This window comes from Schistocerca piceifrons, unplaced genomic scaffold (genome assembly GCF_021461385.2).
Source record: "Schistocerca piceifrons isolate TAMUIC-IGC-003096 unplaced genomic scaffold, iqSchPice1.1 HiC_scaffold_681, whole genome shotgun sequence".
In the NCBI taxonomy this organism is placed as follows: domain Eukaryota; kingdom Metazoa; phylum Arthropoda; class Insecta; order Orthoptera; family Acrididae; genus Schistocerca; species Schistocerca piceifrons.
In genome coordinates, this window is record NW_025728928.1 from 13,257 (window position 1) to 34,694 (window position 21,438).

General features: G+C 51.6%; 18 non-coding genes across 18 annotated transcripts; 12 read left to right on the plus strand and 6 right to left on the minus strand.

Moving 5' to 3' along the window:
* Window positions 1-271: 271 nt before the first annotated feature.
* Window positions 272-344, plus strand: Trnam-cau. The gene has a single exon. It is a non-coding gene; the product is annotated as a tRNA-Met (tRNA).
* A 546-nt stretch (window positions 345-890) lies between these two features.
* Window positions 891-964, plus strand: Trnai-aau. The gene has a single exon. It is a non-coding gene; the product is annotated as a tRNA-Ile (tRNA).
* Window positions 965-1,556: 592 nt separating this feature from the next.
* Window positions 1,557-1,628, minus strand: Trnaa-ugc. Its single transcript has one exon. It is a non-coding gene; the product is annotated as a tRNA-Ala (tRNA).
* A 2,262-nt stretch (window positions 1,629-3,890) lies between these two features.
* Window positions 3,891-3,963, plus strand: Trnam-cau. The gene has a single exon. It is a non-coding gene; the product is annotated as a tRNA-Met (tRNA).
* Window positions 3,964-4,509: 546 nt separating this feature from the next.
* Window positions 4,510-4,583, plus strand: Trnai-aau. The gene has a single exon. It is a non-coding gene; the product is annotated as a tRNA-Ile (tRNA).
* Window positions 4,584-5,175: 592 nt separating this feature from the next.
* Window positions 5,176-5,247, minus strand: Trnaa-ugc. Its single transcript has one exon. It is a non-coding gene; the product is annotated as a tRNA-Ala (tRNA).
* Window positions 5,248-7,521: 2,274 nt separating this feature from the next.
* Window positions 7,522-7,594, plus strand: Trnam-cau. Its single transcript has one exon. It is a non-coding gene; the product is annotated as a tRNA-Met (tRNA).
* Window positions 7,595-8,140: 546 nt separating this feature from the next.
* Trnai-aau lies at window positions 8,141-8,214 on the plus strand. The gene has a single exon. It is a non-coding gene; the product is annotated as a tRNA-Ile (tRNA).
* Window positions 8,215-8,806: 592 nt separating this feature from the next.
* On the minus strand, window positions 8,807-8,878 carry Trnaa-ugc. The gene has a single exon. It is a non-coding gene; the product is annotated as a tRNA-Ala (tRNA).
* A 2,271-nt stretch (window positions 8,879-11,149) lies between these two features.
* Trnam-cau lies at window positions 11,150-11,222 on the plus strand. Its single transcript has one exon. It is a non-coding gene; the product is annotated as a tRNA-Met (tRNA).
* Window positions 11,223-11,768: 546 nt separating this feature from the next.
* Trnai-aau lies at window positions 11,769-11,842 on the plus strand. The gene has a single exon. It is a non-coding gene; the product is annotated as a tRNA-Ile (tRNA).
* Window positions 11,843-12,434: 592 nt separating this feature from the next.
* Window positions 12,435-12,506, minus strand: Trnaa-ugc. Its single transcript has one exon. It is a non-coding gene; the product is annotated as a tRNA-Ala (tRNA).
* A 2,258-nt stretch (window positions 12,507-14,764) lies between these two features.
* Window positions 14,765-14,837, plus strand: Trnam-cau. The gene has a single exon. It is a non-coding gene; the product is annotated as a tRNA-Met (tRNA).
* A 546-nt stretch (window positions 14,838-15,383) lies between these two features.
* On the plus strand, window positions 15,384-15,457 carry Trnai-aau. Its single transcript has one exon. It is a non-coding gene; the product is annotated as a tRNA-Ile (tRNA).
* A 592-nt stretch (window positions 15,458-16,049) lies between these two features.
* Window positions 16,050-16,121, minus strand: Trnaa-ugc. The gene has a single exon. It is a non-coding gene; the product is annotated as a tRNA-Ala (tRNA).
* A 2,260-nt stretch (window positions 16,122-18,381) lies between these two features.
* On the plus strand, window positions 18,382-18,454 carry Trnam-cau. The gene has a single exon. It is a non-coding gene; the product is annotated as a tRNA-Met (tRNA).
* Window positions 18,455-19,000: 546 nt separating this feature from the next.
* Trnai-aau lies at window positions 19,001-19,074 on the plus strand. Its single transcript has one exon. It is a non-coding gene; the product is annotated as a tRNA-Ile (tRNA).
* Window positions 19,075-19,666: 592 nt separating this feature from the next.
* On the minus strand, window positions 19,667-19,738 carry Trnaa-ugc. Its single transcript has one exon. It is a non-coding gene; the product is annotated as a tRNA-Ala (tRNA).
* Between the last annotated feature and the right edge of the window lie 1,700 nt (window positions 19,739-21,438).

Sequence of the window (21,438 nt, forward strand, 5' to 3'; positions counted from 1 at the left end):
GCGCGGTTCCCCACTCAGACGCTCGCGTCATGTTCTGCGGACTGGAGTCGGCCTGGCCTCACAAGTTGCTGTGTCCAGGTGCCTCCGAGGCAATGAACTTGAACGACGGGGAGTACTGCCCATCGTTGCAAAAGCTGCAGCACCACCACAATCAACTGGGCCGGCAATGCACGTGTAGCAACAGAACACGTTATCCACCAAGTAGTGTATCTCTGCGTCTAACAATGGGTACGCTACTTGCCCAGTTCCCAGGACCGACGGTCCGCCCCGTGCCTCGGTAGCGCAGTAGTCAGCGCGTAAGTCTCATAATTTTAAGGTCGTGAGTTCGATCCTCACCCGGGGCATTTAATTTTCTGTGACTCACGGTGGTGCTGTCGCTACGGCTCGAACTTATTTCTTGTTTGTTATCCACAACGTTTCAACGCTTCAGAGAGAAAATTTATACTTCCTGTTATTGATACTGACAGCTTTCCTTTTCCTCTTCTCCCAGTAGAGCATGAAGCCAAAAGCATTGCTCTGAGACTTTTGAGGTGCGCGCCTTGCCAGCCAGTATGCGCAATGACGTTCGCAAAGAGAGAAGGGTGCGAGAGACCATCCGATCCGTCGAACGGACGCCCAAATCCGGTGAGATCTAGTGGCTAGGATGCCTGGCTATCACCCCGGAGGCCCGGGCTCGATTGCCGGAACCGGAACGGAATTTTTTCCACACGAATCGTCTCAAGTTTCAGCAGTGCGTGCTGCCGTTTCCCGTCCTGCTCGCAGTACAGCTACTGTTTCGTGACCGCCAGCAGAACATAGACGGGCGAAGCAGACACACGGTGACCCTAGAAGTGGCGTGTGGCTTCATGCGACGTGTTTCCAGCGTAGGGCTGAGCAACCGTCCGCGTCGAGGCCCGTTAGCTCAGTTGGTTAGAGCGTCGTGCTAATAACGCGAAGGTCGTGGGTTCGATCCCCCCACGGGCCAGTGGGCTTTTACTACTACGAAAAGGCAGCGCCGATTTCAGCTGGCGAGTGTGATGACCAAAAGATCATCGCCCTGCGTGGACGTTGGCAGAGGATCCGAACCCGACTCGTCGGGAAGCGCTGCAGCATTCGCTCGGCAATGGTCACAATATGTTGAATACGCTGGTTCTCATACGGCAAAGAGAAAATGAAAGAAAATGCCCGATTGCCGACGTGTAACAACTTTGGCCCTTGTCAGTGCTTGGGCGGGTGACCGCATGGGAACACAGGGTACTGTTGGCAATTTTGCTTCCTATTTTTCTTTCTCCTTTGTTTTCGCAGCTGCAGACCGATTCAGTGAGGGAGACGCCACCGTGAAATGAAGGGGCGTGCTGTGTGTCCACCGCCTCGCCTCTCCCTGCCTCTCTCAGTCGTTTCTCGTGCTTGTCGTTTTGATATAGGCCGACTGGAGAGCGTCAGCTCTCGCGTCAGCTGAGCAAAGTCGAGACAAGTCGAGACACACTGTAGGCTGGTCTGCAGCGAGTAAGAGGGAGAAAGAACATTAATTTAACGGCGCGTGGCAAAAGTACTCATACGCAAAGCTGAAAGCCTGCTGCGGTGGCCGGGAATCGAACCCGGATCAACTGCTTGCAAGGCAACTATGCTGACCTTTACACCACCACCGCACAACCGGGCGCCCCCACGCCGCGCTGTGTCGGCTTCCCGCCAGTCGGCAGCGGCCGAAGGTGATCGTAGCCCTAGGCGCATTACGAGGTAGGCTAGGGGAGCACATGCAGATGCATTCGCACGGCGTATCCATGCACATTTCGCACCCTTTGGCAAGAGTCGGCGCCGGCGACGCAAGAGGACGCAGAGGACGGCGTTCTGGCGGCATTTTTAGGCAGTACAGTGCAGGATTCAGCGTCTGCAGCATTTTCTCGACAGAATGCTACGGCGCTTGACGGCAGTCCCACGTTATCTCGAGACATCTGCTCGGGAAGCAGCGAAAGATTGCTACTGGTCTGAGCATCGGTGGTTCAGTGGTCCGCCCACGCTCTGAAGCGGCGCCCGTCTCTCTCGCGGCCACCCCGTATAAGATGTCCTACATACGGGAGTACTTTTTAACGAGGAGCTACGCTCTGTCAACGGCTACCGACAGACACAGGACCGCCCGCGGACTCTACGTTGCCCTGACTGGACAACCTCCGCGTCATAAACTGGTGTTCCGGAACCCTACAGTGGAATGGGTGAACGTGTGGGCAAACATCAACAACCCGGTGTTGCCGTCGGATGTCAGTGCGCTCTGGTTTAAGATCGTCAACAACACCCTAGCGACGAACCAGCGGCTTGCCGACATTCATCTCCTTCCCTCTGCCAACTGTGGTAGATGTGGTGCTGTGGACACACGGGAACATCGTTTTGAGTGTGCATCGGTGTCGACGGTATGGCGGCTGTGTCAACGAATGGTCGCCCACATTAATCGAACGCCTCCTCACCTTGTGACTGTTCGTCGTGTGATAGTGCCTAACTTCAAAGCTTTCCCGCGGACGAAAAATAACGCCACTGTCTGGATCTTAGGGCATACGATTTATGCCCTTATCGATATGGCCGTCACTGATACTGTGATTTACCTGGATTATTTGTGGGCCCAGTATATGACACTGAAGGATTGCGTTCACTTTCGCGAACTGTTTGCGAATTTTTTGAAGGCGGCCTTGGATTACGGCTATGAAATGGAACTGCGGCAAACACCTTGAACTGAGATTTACTGAGCTGACGCGTTCTATTTTTACTTTCTTTTTCCTTCTTTTCTTTGTTTTATTTGCGTTATGGTTGGTGACTTGTGCCACACCCACACTACGGGTCGTTCTGGTTTTATCTCCAAGGGAGGAATGTCCTTTTACTTTTGAGGAATTTTATTTTGTTCACAAGACTTCATGGGTATTTTAGAAGATACAGCCTGTTTGTGTGGAACATTCATAGTTGCAGGAGTGTTTTTTTTCCAATCTCTTAAATTCTGTTTCCGGACTGTCGCGATTTCATTTTATTACTTTCCTGTGATTTCTGTTTCTTTCGTGTGATGCACACATCGACATAAACTGTCATGTTGTGCTGTTGTCCTGCGTTGACACCTGTTTTGTAACAACTCTCTGCTACATCGGAGTGACTGACGTTAGTCAGGAGGGACAATATATTTTTCTTTTAAGCGGAATATGAGTTTAGTTGAACTACGAGCAGAAGAGTTGAACCAGCGGAGGAAAGAAGACCGTCCACGAATTCCGCGATAAAATTTTTCTTAGTTCTCCATTTTTCTGTGGAAGAAGACACCACACTAACTGAGCAGAAGATGATTTTGTTTTAAGTTATACCACTGTTCCACGAAGTTCGACAGTCCAGCAAATATAGCGATGAAGCTCGCCGAAGAAGGCATATTTTGGTGAGAGTAAGGAGGGCTATAAGGGGAGTTGGGAGGCAAAAAAAAAAAAAAAAAAAAAAAAAAAAAAAAAAAAAAAAAAGTGGTAGAATGCTCGCCTGCCACGCGGGCGGCCCGGGTTCGATTCCCGGCCGATGCATCGTTTTGCTTTTCCCGCGGTGCCGTGTGGCTTGCGCGCTTGAGATGCACGATCCACAAGAATGTATAGCGGGATTCCCTTGAGAAGAACCGAGAACGCAGCACGCGCGGTTCCCCACTCAGACGCTCGCGTCATGTTCTGCGGACTGGAGTCGGCCTGGCCTCACAAGTTGCTGTGTCCAGGTGCCTCCGAGGCAATGAACTTGAACGACGGGGAGTACTGCCCATCGTTGCAAAAGCTGCAGCACCACCACAATCAACTGGGCCGGCAATGCACGTGTAGCAACAGAACACGTTATCCACCAAGTAGTGTATCTCTGCGTCTAACAATGGGTACGCTACTTGCCCAGTTCCCAGGACCGACGGTCCGCCCCGTGCCTCGGTAGCGCAGTAGTCAGCGCGTAAGTCTCATAATTTTAAGGTCGTGAGTTCGATCCTCACCCGGGGCATTTAATTTTCTGTGACTCACGGTGGTGCTGTCGCTACGGCTCGAACTTATTTCTTGTTTGTTATCCACAACGTTTCAACGCTTCAGAGAGAAAATTTATACTTCCTGTTATTGATACTGACAGCTTTCCTTTTCCTCTTCTCCCAGTAGAGCATGAAGCCAAAAGCATTGCTCTGAGACTTTTGAGGTGCGCGCCTTGCCAGCCAGTATGCGCAATGACGTTCGCAAAGAGAGAAGGGTGCGAGAGACCATCCGATCCGTCGAACGGACGCCCAAATCCGGTGAGATCTAGTGGCTAGGATGCCTGGCTATCACCCCGGAGGCCCGGGCTCGATTGCCGGAACCGGAACGGAATTTTTTCCACACGAATCGTCTCAAGTTTCAGCAGTGCGTGCTGCCGTTTCCCGTCCTGCTCGCAGTACAGCTACTGTTTCGTGACCGCCAGCAGAACATAGACGGGCGAAGCAGACACACGGTGACCCTAGAAGTGGCGTGTGGCTTCATGCGACGTGTTTCCAGCGTAGGGCTGAGCAACCGTCCGCGTCGAGGCCCGTTAGCTCAGTTGGTTAGAGCGTCGTGCTAATAACGCGAAGGTCGTGGGTTCGATCCCCCCACGGGCCAGTGGGCTTTTACTACTACGAAAAGGCAGCGCCGATTTCAGCTGGCGAGTGTGATGACCAAAAGATCATCGCCCTGCGTGGACGTTGGCAGAGGATCCGAACCCGACTCGTCGGGAAGCGCTGCAGCATTCGCTCGGCAATGGTCACAATATGTTGAATACGCTGGTTCTCATACGGCAAAGAGAAAATGAAAGAAAATGCCCGATTGCCGACGTGTAACAACTTTGGCCCTTGTCAGTGCTTGGGCGGGTGACCGCATGGGAACACAGGGTACTGTTGGCAATTTTGCTTCCTATTTTTCTTTCTCCTTTGTTTTCGCAGCTGCAGACCGATTCAGTGAGGGAGACGCCACCGTGAAATGAAGGGGCGTGCTGTGTGTCCACCGCCTCGCCTCTCCCTGCCTCTCTCAGTCGTTTCTCGTGCTTGTCGTTTTGATATAGGCCGACTGGAGAGCGTCAGCTCTCGCGTCAGCTGAGCAAAGTCGAGACAAGTCGAGACACACTGTAGGCTGGTCTGCAGCGAGTAAGAGGGAGAAAGAACATTAATTTAACGGCGCGTGGCAAAAGTACTCATACGCAAAGCTGAAAGCCTGCTGCGGTGGCCGGGAATCGAACCCGGATCAACTGCTTGCAAGGCAACTATGCTGACCTTTACACCACCACCGCACAACCGGGCGCCCCCACGCCGCGCTGTGTCGGCTTCCCGCCAGTCGGCAGCGGCCGAAGGTGATCGTAGCCCTAGGCGCATTACGAGGTAGGCTAGGGGAGCACATGCAGATGCATTCGCACGGCGTATCCATGCACATTTCGCACCCTTTGGCAAGAGTCGGCGCCGGCGACGCAAGAGGACGCAGAGGACGGCGTTCTGGCGGCATTTTTAGGCAGTACAGTGCAGGATTCAGCGTCTGCAGCATTTTCTCGACAGAATGCTACGGCGCTTGACGGCAGTCCCACGTTATCTCGAGACATCTGCTCGGGAAGCAGCGAAAGATTGCTACTGGTCTGAGCATCGGTGGTTCAGTGGTCCGCCCACGCTCTGAAGCGGCGCCCGTCTCTCTCGCGGCCACCCCGTATAAGATGTCCTACATACGGGAGTACTTTTTAACGAGGAGCTACGCTCTGTCAACGGCTACCGACAGACACAGGACCGCCCGCGGACTCTACGTTGCCCTGACTGGACAACCTCCGCGTCATAAACTGGTGTTCCGGAACCCTACAGTGGAATGGGTGAACGTGTGGGCAAACATCAACAACCCGGTGTTGCCGTCGGATGTCAGTGCGCTCTGGTTTAAGATCGTCAACAACACCCTAGCGACGAACCAGCGGCTTGCCGACATTCATCTCCTTCCCTCTGCCAACTGTGGTAGATGTGGTGCTGTGGACACACGGGAACATCGTTTTGAGTGTGCATCGGTGTCGACGGTATGGCGGCTGTGTCAACGAATGGTCGCCCACATTAATCGAACGCCTCCTCACCTTGTGACTGTTCGTCGTGTGATAGTGCCTAACTTCAAAGCTTTCCCGCGGACGAAAAATAACGCCACTGTCTGGATCTTAGGGCATACGATTTATGCCCTTATCGATATGGCCGTCACTGATACTGTGATTTACCTGGATTATTTGTGGGCCCAGTATATGACACTGAAGGATTGCGTTCACTTTCGCGAACTGTTTGCGAATTTTTTGAAGGCGGCCTTGGATTACGGCTATGAAATGGAACTGCGGCAAACACCTTGAACTGAGATTTACTGAGCTGACGCGTTCTATTTTTACTTTCTTTTTCCTTCTTTTCTTTGTTTTATTTGCGTTATGGTTGGTGACTTGTGCCACACCCACACTACGGGTCGTTCTGGTTTTATCTCCAAGGGAGGAATGTCCTTTTACTTTTGAGGAATTTTATTTTGTTCACAAGACTTCATGGGTATTTTAGAAGATACAGCCTGTTTGTGTGGAACATTCATAGTTGCAGGAGTGTTTTTTTTCCAATCTCTTAAATTCTGTTTCCGGACTGTCGCGATTTCATTTTATTACTTTCCTGTGATTTCTGTTTCTTTCGTGTGATGCACACATCGACATAAACTGTCATGTTGTGCTGTTGTCCTGCGTTGACACCTGTTTTGTAACAACTCTCTGCTACATCGGAGTGACTGACGTTAGTCAGGAGGGACAATATATTTTTCTTTTAAGCGGAATATGAGTTTAGTTGAACTACGAGCAGAAGAGTTGAACCAGCGGAGGAAAGAAGACCGTCCACGAATTCCGCGATAAAATTTTTCTTAGTTCTCCATTTTTCTGTGGAAGAAGACACCACACTAACTGAGCAGAAGATGATTTTGTTTTAAGTTATACCACTGTTCCACGAAGTTCGACAGTCCAGCAAATATAGCGATGAAGCTCGCCGAAGAAGGCATATTTTGGTGAGAGTAAGGAGGGCTATAAGGGGAGTTGGGAGGCAAAAAGAAAAAAAAAAAAAAAAAAAAAAAAAAAAAAAAAAAAAAAAAAAAAAAAGTGGTAGAATGCTCGCCTGCCACGCGGGCGGCCCGGGTTCGATTCCCGGCCGATGCATCGTTTTGCTTTTCCCGCGGTGCCGTGTGGCTTGCGCGCTTGAGATGCACGATCCACAAGAATGTATAGCGGGATTCCCTTGAGAAGAACCGAGAACGCAGCACGCGCGGTTCCCCACTCAGACGCTCGCGTCATGTTCTGCGGACTGGAGTCGGCCTGGCCTCACAAGTTGCTGTGTCCAGGTGCCTCCGAGGCAATGAACTTGAACGACGGGGAGTACTGCCCATCGTTGCAAAAGCTGCAGCACCACCACAATCAACTGGGCCGGCAATGCACGTGTAGCAACAGAACACGTTATCCACCAAGTAGTGTATCTCTGCGTCTAACAATGGGTACGCTACTTGCCCAGTTCCCAGGACCGACGGTCCGCCCCGTGCCTCGGTAGCGCAGTAGTCAGCGCGTAAGTCTCATAATTTTAAGGTCGTGAGTTCGATCCTCACCCGGGGCATTTAATTTTCTGTGACTCACGGTGGTGCTGTCGCTACGGCTCGAACTTATTTCTTGTTTGTTATCCACAACGTTTCAACGCTTCAGAGAGAAAATTTATACTTCCTGTTATTGATACTGACAGCTTTCCTTTTCCTCTTCTCCCAGTAGAGCATGAAGCCAAAAGCATTGCTCTGAGACTTTTGAGGTGCGCGCCTTGCCAGCCAGTATGCGCAATGACGTTCGCAAAGAGAGAAGGGTGCGAGAGACCATCCGATCCGTCGAACGGACGCCCAAATCCGGTGAGATCTAGTGGCTAGGATGCCTGGCTATCACCCCGGAGGCCCGGGCTCGATTGCCGGAACCGGAACGGAATTTTTTCCACACGAATCGTCTCAAGTTTCAGCAGTGCGTGCTGCCGTTTCCCGTCCTGCTCGCAGTACAGCTACTGTTTCGTGACCGCCAGCAGAACATAGACGGGCGAAGCAGACACACGGTGACCCTAGAAGTGGCGTGTGGCTTCATGCGACGTGTTTCCAGCGTAGGGCTGAGCAACCGTCCGCGTCGAGGCCCGTTAGCTCAGTTGGTTAGAGCGTCGTGCTAATAACGCGAAGGTCGTGGGTTCGATCCCCCCACGGGCCAGTGGGCTTTTACTACTACGAAAAGGCAGCGCCGATTTCAGCTGGCGAGTGTGATGACCAAAAGATCATCGCCCTGCGTGGACGTTGGCAGAGGATCCGAACCCGACTCGTCGGGAAGCGCTGCAGCATTCGCTCGGCAATGGTCACAATATGTTGAATACGCTGGTTCTCATACGGCAAAGAGAAAATGAAAGAAAATGCCCGATTGCCGACGTGTAACAACTTTGGCCCTTGTCAGTGCTTGGGCGGGTGACCGCATGGGAACACAGGGTACTGTTGGCAATTTTGCTTCCTATTTTTCTTTCTCCTTTGTTTTCGCAGCTGCAGACCGATTCAGTGAGGGAGACGCCACCGTGAAATGAAGGGGCGTGCTGTGTGTCCACCGCCTCGCCTCTCCCTGCCTCTCTCAGTCGTTTCTCGTGCTTGTCGTTTTGATATAGGCCGACTGGAGAGCGTCAGCTCTCGCGTCAGCTGAGCAAAGTCGAGACAAGTCGAGACACACTGTAGGCTGGTCTGCAGCGAGTAAGAGGGAGAAAGAACATTAATTTAACGGCGCGTGGCAAAAGTACTCATACGCAAAGCTGAAAGCCTGCTGCGGTGGCCGGGAATCGAACCCGGATCAACTGCTTGCAAGGCAACTATGCTGACCTTTACACCACCACCGCACAACCGGGCGCCCCCACGCCGCGCTGTGTCGGCTTCCCGCCAGTCGGCAGCGGCCGAAGGTGATCGTAGCCCTAGGCGCATTACGAGGTAGGCTAGGGGAGCACATGCAGATGCATTCGCACGGCGTATCCATGCACATTTCGCACCCTTTGGCAAGAGTCGGCGCCGGCGACGCAAGAGGACGCAGAGGACGGCGTTCTGGCGGCATTTTTAGGCAGTACAGTGCAGGATTCAGCGTCTGCAGCATTTTCTCGACAGAATGCTACGGCGCTTGACGGCAGTCCCACGTTATCTCGAGACATCTGCTCGGGAAGCAGCGAAAGATTGCTACTGGTCTGAGCATCGGTGGTTCAGTGGTCCGCCCACGCTCTGAAGCGGCGCCCGTCTCTCTCGCGGCCACCCCGTATAAGATGTCCTACATACGGGAGTACTTTTTAACGAGGAGCTACGCTCTGTCAACGGCTACCGACAGACACAGGACCGCCCGCGGACTCTACGTTGCCCTGACTGGACAACCTCCGCGTCATAAACTGGTGTTCCGGAACCCTACAGTGGAATGGGTGAACGTGTGGGCAAACATCAACAACCCGGTGTTGCCGTCGGATGTCAGTGCGCTCTGGTTTAAGATCGTCAACAACACCCTAGCGACGAACCAGCGGCTTGCCGACATTCATCTCCTTCCCTCTGCCAACTGTGGTAGATGTGGTGCTGTGGACACACGGGAACATCGTTTTGAGTGTGCATCGGTGTCGACGGTATGGCGGCTGTGTCAACGAATGGTCGCCCACATTAATCGAACGCCTCCTCACCTTGTGACTGTTCGTCGTGTGATAGTGCCTAACTTCAAAGCTTTCCCGCGGACGAAAAATAACGCCACTGTCTGGATCTTAGGGCATACGATTTATGCCCTTATCGATATGGCCGTCACTGATACTGTGATTTACCTGGATTATTTGTGGGCCCAGTATATGACACTGAAGGATTGCGTTCACTTTCGCGAACTGTTTGCGAATTTTTTGAAGGCGGCCTTGGATTACGGCTATGAAATGGAACTGCGGCAAACACCTTGAACTGAGATTTACTGAGCTGACGCGTTCTATTTTTACTTTCTTTTTCCTTCTTTTCTTTGTTTTATTTGCGTTATGGTTGGTGACTTGTGCCACACCCACACTACGGGTCGTTCTGGTTTTATCTCCAAGGGAGGAATGTCCTTTTACTTTTGAGGAATTTTATTTTGTTCACAAGACTTCATGGGTATTTTAGAAGATACAGCCTGTTTGTGTGGAACATTCATAGTTGCAGGAGTGTTTTTTTTCCAATCTCTTAAATTCTGTTTCCGGACTGTCGCGATTTCATTTTATTACTTTCCTGTGATTTCTGTTTCTTTCGTGTGATGCACACATCGACATAAACTGTCATGTTGTGCTGTTGTCCTGCGTTGACACCTGTTTTGTAACAACTCTCTGCTACATCGGAGTGACTGACGTTAGTCAGGAGGGACAATATATTTTTCTTTTAAGCGGAATATGAGTTTAGTTGAACTACGAGCAGAAGAGTTGAACCAGCGGAGGAAAGAAGACCGTCCACGAATTCCGCGATAAAATTTTTCTTAGTTCTCCATTTTTCTGTGGAAGAAGACACCACACTAACTGAGCAGAAGATGATTTTGTTTTAAGTTATACCACTGTTCCACGAAGTTCGACAGTCCAGCAAATATAGCGATGAAGCTCGCCGAAGAAGGCATATTTTGGTGAGAGTAAGGAGGGCTATAAGGGGAGTTGGGAGGCAAAAAGAAAAAAAAAAAAAAAAAAAAAAAAAAAAAAAAAAAAAAAAAAAAAGTGGTAGAATGCTCGCCTGCCACGCGGGCGGCCCGGGTTCGATTCCCGGCCGATGCATCGTTTTGCTTTTCCCGCGGTGCCGTGTGGCTTGCGCGCTTGAGATGCACGATCCACAAGAATGTATAGCGGGATTCCCTTGAGAAGAACCGAGAACGCAGCACGCGCGGTTCCCCACTCAGACGCTCGCGTCATGTTCTGCGGACTGGAGTCGGCCTGGCCTCACAAGTTGCTGTGTCCAGGTGCCTCCGAGGCAATGAACTTGAACGACGGGGAGTACTGCCCATCGTTGCAAAAGCTGCAGCACCACCACAATCAACTGGGCCGGCAATGCACGTGTAGCAACAGAACACGTTATCCACCAAGTAGTGTATCTCTGCGTCTAACAATGGGTACGCTACTTGCCCAGTTCCCAGGACCGACGGTCCGCCCCGTGCCTCGGTAGCGCAGTAGTCAGCGCGTAAGTCTCATAATTTTAAGGTCGTGAGTTCGATCCTCACCCGGGGCATTTAATTTTCTGTGACTCACGGTGGTGCTGTCGCTACGGCTCGAACTTATTTCTTGTTTGTTATCCACAACGTTTCAACGCTTCAGAGAGAAAATTTATACTTCCTGTTATTGATACTGACAGCTTTCCTTTTCCTCTTCTCCCAGTAGAGCATGAAGCCAAAAGCATTGCTCTGAGACTTTTGAGGTGCGCGCCTTGCCAGCCAGTATGCGCAATGACGTTCGCAAAGAGAGAAGGGTGCGAGAGACCATCCGATCCGTCGAACGGACGCCCAAATCCGGTGAGATCTAGTGGCTAGGATGCCTGGCTATCACCCCGGAGGCCCGGGCTCGATTGCCGGAACCGGAACGGAATTTTTTCCACACGAATCGTCTCAAGTTTCAGCAGTGCGTGCTGCCGTTTCCCGTCCTGCTCGCAGTACAGCTACTGTTTCGTGACCGCCAGCAGAACATAGACGGGCGAAGCAGACACACGGTGACCCTAGAAGTGGCGTGTGGCTTCATGCGACGTGTTTCCAGCGTAGGGCTGAGCAACCGTCCGCGTCGAGGCCCGTTAGCTCAGTTGGTTAGAGCGTCGTGCTAATAACGCGAAGGTCGTGGGTTCGATCCCCCCACGGGCCAGTGGGCTTTTACTACTACGAAAAGGCAGCGCCGATTTCAGCTGGCGAGTGTGATGACCAAAAGATCATCGCCCTGCGTGGACGTTGGCAGAGGATCCGAACCCGACTCGTCGGGAAGCGCTGCAGCATTCGCTCGGCAATGGTCACAATATGTTGAATACGCTGGTTCTCATACGGCAAAGAGAAAATGAAAGAAAATGCCCGATTGCCGACGTGTAACAACTTTGGCCCTTGTCAGTGCTTGGGCGGGTGACCGCATGGGAACACAGGGTACTGTTGGCAATTTTGCTTCCTATTTTTCTTTCTCCTTTGTTTTCGCAGCTGCAGACCGATTCAGTGAGGGAGACGCCACCGTGAAATGAAGGGGCGTGCTGTGTGTCCACCGCCTCGCCTCTCCCTGCCTCTCTCAGTCGTTTCTCGTGCTTGTCGTTTTGATATAGGCCGACTGGAGAGCGTCAGCTCTCGCGTCAGCTGAGCAAAGTCGAGACAAGTCGAGACACACTGTAGGCTGGTCTGCAGCGAGTAAGAGGGAGAAAGAACATTAATTTAACGGCGCGTGGCAAAAGTACTCATACGCAAAGCTGAAAGCCTGCTGCGGTGGCCGGGAATCGAACCCGGATCAACTGCTTGCAAGGCAACTATGCTGACCTTTACACCACCACCGCACAACCGGGCGCCCCCACGCCGCGCTGTGTCGGCTTCCCGCCAGTCGGCAGCGGCCGAAGGTGATCGTAGCCCTAGGCGCATTACGAGGTAGGCTAGGGGAGCACATGCAGATGCATTCGCACGGCGTATCCATGCACATTTCGCACCCTTTGGCAAGAGTCGGCGCCGGCGACGCAAGAGGACGCAGAGGACGGCGTTCTGGCGGCATTTTTAGGCAGTACAGTGCAGGATTCAGCGTCTGCAGCATTTTCTCGACAGAATGCTACGGCGCTTGACGGCAGTCCCACGTTATCTCGAGACATCTGCTCGGGAAGCAGCGAAAGATTGCTACTGGTCTGAGCATCGGTGGTTCAGTGGTCCGCCCACGCTCTGAAGCGGCGCCCGTCTCTCTCGCGGCCACCCCGTATAAGATGTCCTACATACGGGAGTACTTTTTAACGAGGAGCTACGCTCTGTCAACGGCTACCGACAGACACAGGACCGCCCGCGGACTCTACGTTGCCCTGACTGGACAACCTCCGCGTCATAAACTGGTGTTCCGGAACCCTACAGTGGAATGGGTGAACGTGTGGGCAAACATCAACAACCCGGTGTTGCCGTCGGATGTCAGTGCGCTCTGGTTTAAGATCGTCAACAACACCCTAGCGACGAACCAGCGGCTTGCCGACATTCATCTCCTTCCCTCTGCCAACTGTGGTAGATGTGGTGCTGTGGACACACGGGAACATCGTTTTGAGTGTGCATCGGTGTCGACGGTATGGCGGCTGTGTCAACGAATGGTCGCCCACATTAATCGAACGCCTCCTCACCTTGTGACTGTTCGTCGTGTGATAGTGCCTAACTTCAAAGCTTTCCCGCGGACGAAAAATAACGCCACTGTCTGGATCTTAGGGCATACGATTTATGCCCTTATCGATATGGCCGTCACTGATACTGTGATTTACCTGGATTATTTGTGGGCCCAGTATATGACACTGAAGGATTGCGTTCACTTTCGCGAACTGTTTGCGAATTTTTTGAAGGCGGCCTTGGATTACGGCTATGAAATGGAACTGCGGCAAACACCTTGAACTGAGATTTACTGAGCTGACGCGTTCTATTTTTACTTTCTTTTTCCTTCTTTTCTTTGTTTTATTTGCGTTATGGTTGGTGACTTGTGCCACACCCACACTACGGGTCGTTCTGGTTTTATCTCCAAGGGAGGAATGTCCTTTTACTTTTGAGGAATTTTATTTTGTTCACAAGACTTCATGGGTATTTTAGAAGATACAGCCTGTTTGTGTGGAACATTCATAGTTGCAGGAGTGTTTTTTTTCCAATCTCTTAAATTCTGTTTCCGGACTGTCGCGATTTCATTTTATTACTTTCCTGTGATTTCTGTTTCTTTCGTGTGATGCACACATCGACATAAACTGTCATGTTGTGCTGTTGTCCTGCGTTGACACCTGTTTTGTAACAACTCTCTGCTACATCGGAGTGACTGACCTTAGTCAGGAGGGACAATATATTTTTCTTTTAAGCGGAATATGAGTTTAGTTGAACTACGAGCAGAAGAGTTGAACCAGCGGAGGAAAGAAGACCGTCCACGAATTCCGCGATAAAATTTTTCTTAGTTCTCCATTTTTCTGTGGAAGAAGACACCACACTAACTGAGCAGAAGATGATTTTGTTTTAAGTTATACCACTGTTCCACGAAGTTCGACAGTCCAGCAAATATAGCGATGAAGCTCGCCGAAGAAGGCATATTTTGGTGAGAGTAAGGAGGGCTATAAGGGGAGTTGGGAGGCAAAAAAAAAAAAAAAAAAAAAAAAAAAAAAAAAAAAAAGTGGTAGAATGCTCGCCTGCCACGCGGGCGGCCCGGGTTCGATTCCCGGCCGATGCATCGTTTTGCTTTTCCCGCGGTGCCGTGTGGCTTGCGCGCTTGAGATGCACGATCCACAAGAATGTATAGCGGGATTCCCTTGAGAAGAACCGAGAACGCAGCACGCGCGGTTCCCCACTCAGACGCTCGCGTCATGTTCTGCGGACTGGAGTCGGCCTGGCCTCACAAGTTGCTGTGTCCAGGTGCCTCCGAGGCAATGAACTTGAACGACGGGGAGTACTGCCCATCGTTGCAAAAGCTGCAGCACCACCACAATCAACTGGGCCGGCAATGCACGTGTAGCAACAGAACACGTTATCCACCAAGTAGTGTATCTCTGCGTCTAACAATGGGTACGCTACTTGCCCAGTTCCCAGGACCGACGGTCCGCCCCGTGCCTCGGTAGCGCAGTAGTCAGCGCGTAAGTCTCATAATTTTAAGGTCGTGAGTTCGATCCTCACCCGGGGCATTTAATTTTCTGTGACTCACGGTGGTGCTGTCGCTACGGCTCGAACTTATTTCTTGTTTGTTATCCACAACGTTTCAACGCTTCAGAGAGAAAATTTATACTTCCTGTTATTGATACTGACAGCTTTCCTTTTCCTCTTCTCCCAGTAGAGCATGAAGCCAAAAGCATTGCTCTGAGACTTTTGAGGTGCGCGCCTTGCCAGCCAGTATGCGCAATGACGTTCGCAAAGAGAGAAGGGTGCGAGAGACCATCCGATCCGTCGAACGGACGCCCAAATCCGGTGAGATCTAGTGGCTAGGATGCCTGGCTATCACCCCGGAGGCCCGGGCTCGATTGCCGGAACCGGAACGGAATTTTTTCCACACGAATCGTCTCAAGTTTCAGCAGTGCGTGCTGCCGTTTCCCGTCCTGCTCGCAGTACAGCTACTGTTTCGTGACCGCCAGCAGAACATAGACGGGCGAAGCAGACACACGGTGACCCTAGAAGTGGCGTGTGGCTTCATGCGACGTGTTTCCAGCGTAGGGCTGAGCAACCGTCCGCGTCGAGGCCCGTTAGCTCAGTTGGTTAGAGCGTCGTGCTAATAACGCGAAGGTCGTGGGTTCGATCCCCCCACGGGCCAGTAGACTTTTACTACTACGAAAAGGCAGCGCCGATTTCAGCTGGCGAGTGTGATGACCAAAAGATCATCGCCGTGCGTGGACGTTGGCAGAGGATCCGAACCCGACTCGTCGGGAAGCGCTGCAGCATTCGCTCGGCAATGGTCACAATATGTTGAATACGCTGGTTCTCATACGGCAAAGAGAAAATGAAAGAAAATGCCCGATTGCCGACGTGTAACAACTTTGGCCCTTGTCAGTGCTTGGGCGGGTGACCGCATGGGAACACAGGGTACTGTTGGCAATTTTGCTTCCTATTTTTCTTTCTCCTTTGTTTTCGCAGCTGCAGACCGATTCAGTGAGGGAGACGCCACCGTGAAATGAAGGGGCGTGCTGTGTGTCCACCGCCTCGCCTCTCCCTGCCTCTCTCAGTCGTTTCTCGTGCTTGTCGTTTTGATATAGGCCGACTGGAGAGCGTCAGCTCTCGCGTCAGCTGAGCAAAGTCGAGACAAGTCGAGACACACTGTAGGCTGGTCTGCAGCGAGTAAGAGGGAGAAAGAACATTAATTTAACGGCGCGTGGCAAAAGTACTCATACGCAAAGCTGAAAGCCTGCTGCGGTGGCCGGGAATCGAACCCGGATCAACTGCTTGCAAGGCAACTATGCTGACCTTTACACCACCACCGCACAACCGGGCGCCCCCACGCCGCGCTGTGTCGGCTTCCCGCCAGTCGGCAGCGGCCGAAGGTGATCGTAGCCCTAGGCGCATTACGAGGTAGGCTAGGGGAGCACATGCAGATGCATTCGCACGGCGTATCCATGCACATTTCGCACCCTTTGGCAAGAGTCGGCGCCGGCGACGCAAGAGGACGCAGAGGACGGCGTTCTGGCGGCATTTTTAGGCAGTACAGTGCAGGATTCAGCGTCTGCAGCATTTTCTCGACAGAATGCTACGGCGCTTGACGGCAGTCCCACGTTATCTCGAGACATCTGCTCGGGAAGCAGCGAAAGATTGCTACTGGTCTGAGCATCGGTGGTTCAGTGGTCCGCCCACGCTCTGAAGCGGCGCCCGTCTCTCTCGCGGCCACCCCGTATAAGATGTCCTACATACGGGAGTACTTTTTAACGAGGAGCTACGCTCTGTCAACGGCTACCGACAGACACAGGACCGCCCGCGGACTCTACGTTGCCCTGACTGGACAACCTCCGCGTCATAAACTGGTGTTCCGGAACCCTACAGTGGAATGGGTGAACGTGTGGGCAAACATCAACAACCCGGTGTTGCCGTCGGATGTCAGTGCGCTCTGGTTTAAGATCGTCAACGACACCCTAGCGACGAACCAGCGGCTTGCCGACATTCATCTCCTTCCCTCTGCCAACTGTGGTAGATGTGGTGCTGTGGACACACGGGAACATCGTTTTGAGTGTGCATCGGTGTCGACGGTATGGCGGCTGTGTCAACGAATGGTCGCCCACATTAATCGAACGCCTCCTCACCTTGTGACTGTTCGTCGTGTGATAGTGCCTAACTTCAAAGCTTTCCCGCGGACGAAAAATAACGCCACTGTCTGGATCTTAGGGCATACGATTTATGCCCTTATCGATATGGCCGTCACTGATACTGTGATTTACCTGGATTATTTGTGGGCCCAGTATATGACACTGAAGGATTGCGTTCACTTTCGCGAACTGTTTGCGAATTTTTTGAAGGCGGCCTTGGATTACGGCTATGAAATGGAACTGCGGCAAACACCTTGAACTGAGATTTACTGAGCTGACGCGTTCTATTTTTACTTTCTTTTTCCTTCTTTTCTTTGTTTTATTTGCGTTATGGTTGGTGACTTGTGCCACACCCACACTACGGGTCGTTCTGGTTTTATCTCCAAGGGAGGAATGTCCTTTTACTTTTGAGGAATTTTATTTTGTTCACAAGACTTCATGGGTATTTTAGAAGATACAGCCTGTTTGTGTGGAACATTCATAGTTGCAGGAGTGTTTTTTTTCCAATCTCTTAAATTCTGTTTCCGGACTGTCGCGATTTCATTTTATTACCTTCCTGTGATTTCTGTTTCTTTCGTGTGATGCACACATCGACATAAACTGTCATGTTGTGCTGTTGTCCTGCGTTGACACCTGTTTTGTAACAACTCTCTGCTACATCGGAGTGACTGACGTTAGTCAGGAGGGACAATATATTTTTCTTTTAAGCGGAATATGAGTTTAGTTGAACTACGAGCAGAAGAGTTGAACCAGCGGAGGAAAGAAGACCGTCCACGAATTCCGCGATAAAATTTTTCTTAGTTCTCCATTTTTCTGTGGAAGAAGACACCACACTAACTGAGCAGAAGATGATTTTGTTTTAAGTTATACCACTGTTCCACGAAGTTCGACAGTCCAGCAAATATAGCGATGAAGCTCGCCGAAGAAGGCATATTTTGGTGAGAGTAAGGAGGGCTATAAGGGGAGTTGGGAGGCAAAAAAAAAAAAAAAAAAAAAAAAAAAAAAAAAAAAAAAAGTGGTAGAATGCTCGCCTGCCACGCGGGCGGCCCGGGTTCGATTCCCGGCCGATGCATCGTTTTGCTTTTCCCGCGGTGCCGTGTGGCTTGCGCGCTTGAGATGCACGATCCACAAGAATGTATAGCGGGATTCCCTTGAGAAGAACCGAGAACGCAGCACGCGCGGTTCCCCACTCAGACGCTCGCGTCATGTTCTGCGGACTGGAGTCGGCCTGGCCTCACAAGTTGCTGTGTCCAGGTGCCTCCGAGGCAATGAACTTGAACGACGGGGAGTACTGCCCATCGTTGCAAAAGCTGCAGCACCACCACAATCAACTGGGCCGGCAATGCACGTGTAGCAACAGAACACGTTATCCACCAAGTAGTGTATCTCTGCGTCTAACAATGGGTACGCTACTTGCCCAGTTCCCAGGACCGACGGTCCGCCCCGTGCCTCGGTAGCGCAGTAGTCAGCGCGTAAGTCTCATAATTTTAAGGTCGTGAGTTCGATCCTCACCCGGGGCATTTAATTTTCTGTGACTCACGGTGGTGCTGTCGCTACGGCTCGAACTTATTTCTTGTTTGTTATCCACAACGTTTCAACGCTTCAGAGAGAAAATTTATACTTCCTGTTATTGATACTGACAGCTTTCCTTTTCCTCTTCTCCCAGTAGAGCATGAAGCCAAAAGCATTGCTCTGAGACTTTTGAGGTGCGCGCCTTGCCAGCCAGTATGCGCAATGACGTTCGCAAAGAGAGAAGGGTGCGAGAGACCATCCGATCCGTCGAACGGACGCCCAAATCCGGTGAGATCTAGTGGCTAGGATGCCTGGCTATCACCCCGGAGGCCCGGGCTCGATTGCCGGAACCGGAACGGAATTTTTTCCACACGAATCGTCTCAAGTTTCAGCAGTGCGTGCTGCCGTTTCCCGTCCTGCTCGCAGTACAGCTACTGTTTCGTGACCGCCAGCAGAACATAGACGGGCGAAGCAGACACACGGTGACCCTAGAAGTGGCGTGTGGCTTCATGCGACGTGTTTCCAGCGTAGGGCTGAGCAACCGTCCGCGTCGAGGCCCGTTAGCTCAGTTGGTTAGAGCGTCGTGCTAATAACGCGAAGGTCGTGGGTTCGATCCCCCCACGGGCCAGTAGACTTTTACTACTACGAAAAGGCAGCGCCGATTTCAGCTGGCGAGTGTGATGACCAAAAGATCATCGCCGTGCGTGGACGTTGGCAGAGGATCCGAACCCGACTCGTCGGGAAGCGCTGCAGCATTCGCTCGGCAATGGTCACAATATGTTGAATACGCTGGTTCTCATACGGCAAAGAGAAAATGAAAGAAAATGCCCGATTGCCGACGTGTAACAACTTTGGCCCTTGTCAGTGCTTGGGCGGGTGACCGCATGGGAACACAGGGTACTGTTGGCAATTTTGCTTCCTATTTTTCTTTCTCCTTTGTTTTCGCAGCTGCAGACCGATTCAGTGAGGGAGACGCCACCGTGAAATGAAGGGGCGTGCTGTGTGTCCACCGCCTCGCCTCTCCCTGCCTCTCTCAGTCGTTTCTCGTGCTTGTCGTTTTGATATAGGCCGACTGGAGAGCGTCAGCTCTCGCGTCAGCTGAGCAAAGTCGAGACAAGTCGAGACACACTGTAGGCTGGTCTGCAGCGAGTAAGAGGGAGAAAGAACATTAATTTAACGGCGCGTGGCAAAAGTACTCATACGCAAAGCTGAAAGCCTGCTGCGGTGGCCGGGAATCGAACCCGGATCAACTGCTTGCAAGGCAACTATGCTGACCTTTACACCACCACCGCACAACCGGGCGCCCCCACGCCGCGCTGTGTCGGCTTCCCGCCAGTCGGCAGCGGCCGAAGGTGATCGTAGCCCTAGGCGCATTACGAGGTAGGCTAGGGGAGCACATGCAGATGCATTCGCACGGCGTATCCATGCACATTTCGCACCCTTTGGCAAGAGTCGGCGCCGGCGACGCAAGAGGACGCAGAGGACGGCGTTCTGGCGGCATTTTTAGGCAGTACAGTGCAGGATTCAGCGTCTGCAGCATTTTCTCGACAGAATGCTACGGCGCTTGACGGCAGTCCCACGTTATCTCGAGACATCTGCTCGGGAAGCAGCGAAAGATTGCTACTGGTCTGAGCATCGGTGGTTCAGTGGTCCGCCCACGCTCTGAAGCGGCGCCCGTCTCTCTCGCGGCCACCCCGTATAAGATGTCCTACATACGGGAGTACTTTTTAACGAGGAGCTACGCTCTGTCAACGGCTACCGACAGACACAGGACCGCCCGCGGACTCTACGTTGCCCTGACTGGACAACCTCCGCGTCATAAACTGGTGTTCCGGAACCCTACAGTGGAATGGGTGAACGTGTGGGCAAACATCAACAACCCGGTGTTGCCGTCGGATGTCAGTGCGCTCTGGTTTAAGATCGTCAACAACACCCTAGCGACGAACCAGCGGCTTGCCGACATTCATCTCCTTCCCTCTGCCAACTGTGGTAGATGTGGTGCTGTGGACACACGGGAACATCGTTTTGAGTGTGCATCGGTGTCGACGGTATGGCGGCTGTGTCAACGAATGGTCGCCCACATTAATCGAACGCCTCCTCACCTTGTGACTGTTCGTCGTGTGATAGTGCCTAACTTCAAAGCTTTCCCGCGGACGAAAAATAACGCCACTGTCTGGATCTTAGGGCATACGATTTATGCCCTTATCGATATGGCCGTCACTGATACTGTGATTTACCTGGATTATTTGTGGGCCCAGTATATGACACTGAAGGATTGCGTTCACTTTCGCGAACTGTTTGCGAATTTTTTGAAGGCGGCCTTGGATTACGGCTATGAAATGGAACTGCGGCAAACACCTTGAACTGAGATTTACTGAGCTGACGCGTTCTATTTTTACTTTCTTTTTCCTTCTTTTCTTTGTTTTATTTGCGTTATGGTTGGTGACTTGTGCCACACCCACACTACGGGTCGTTCTGGTTTTATCTCCAAGGGAGGAATGTCCTTTTACTTTTGAGGAATTTTATTTTGTTCACAAGACTTCATGGGTATTTTAGAAGATACAGCTTGTTTGTGTGGAACATTCATAGTTGCAGGAGTGCTTTTTTCCAATCTCTTAAATTCTGTTTCCGGACTGTCGCGATTTCATTTTATTACTTTCCTGTGATTTCTGTTTCTTTCGTGTGATGCACACATCGACATAAACTGTCATGTTGTGCTGTTGTCCTGCGTTGACACCTGTTTTGTAACAACTCTCGGCTACATCGGAGTGACTGACGTTAGTCAGGAGGGACAATATATTTTTCTTTTAAGCGGAATATGAGTTTAGTTGAACTACGAGCAGAAGAGTTGAACCAGCGGAGGAAAGAAGACCGTCCACGAATTCCGCGATAAAATTTTTCTTAGTTCTCCATTTTTCTGTGGAAGAAGACACCACACTAACTGAGCAGAAGATGATTTTGTTTTAAGTTATACCACTGTTCCACGAAGTTC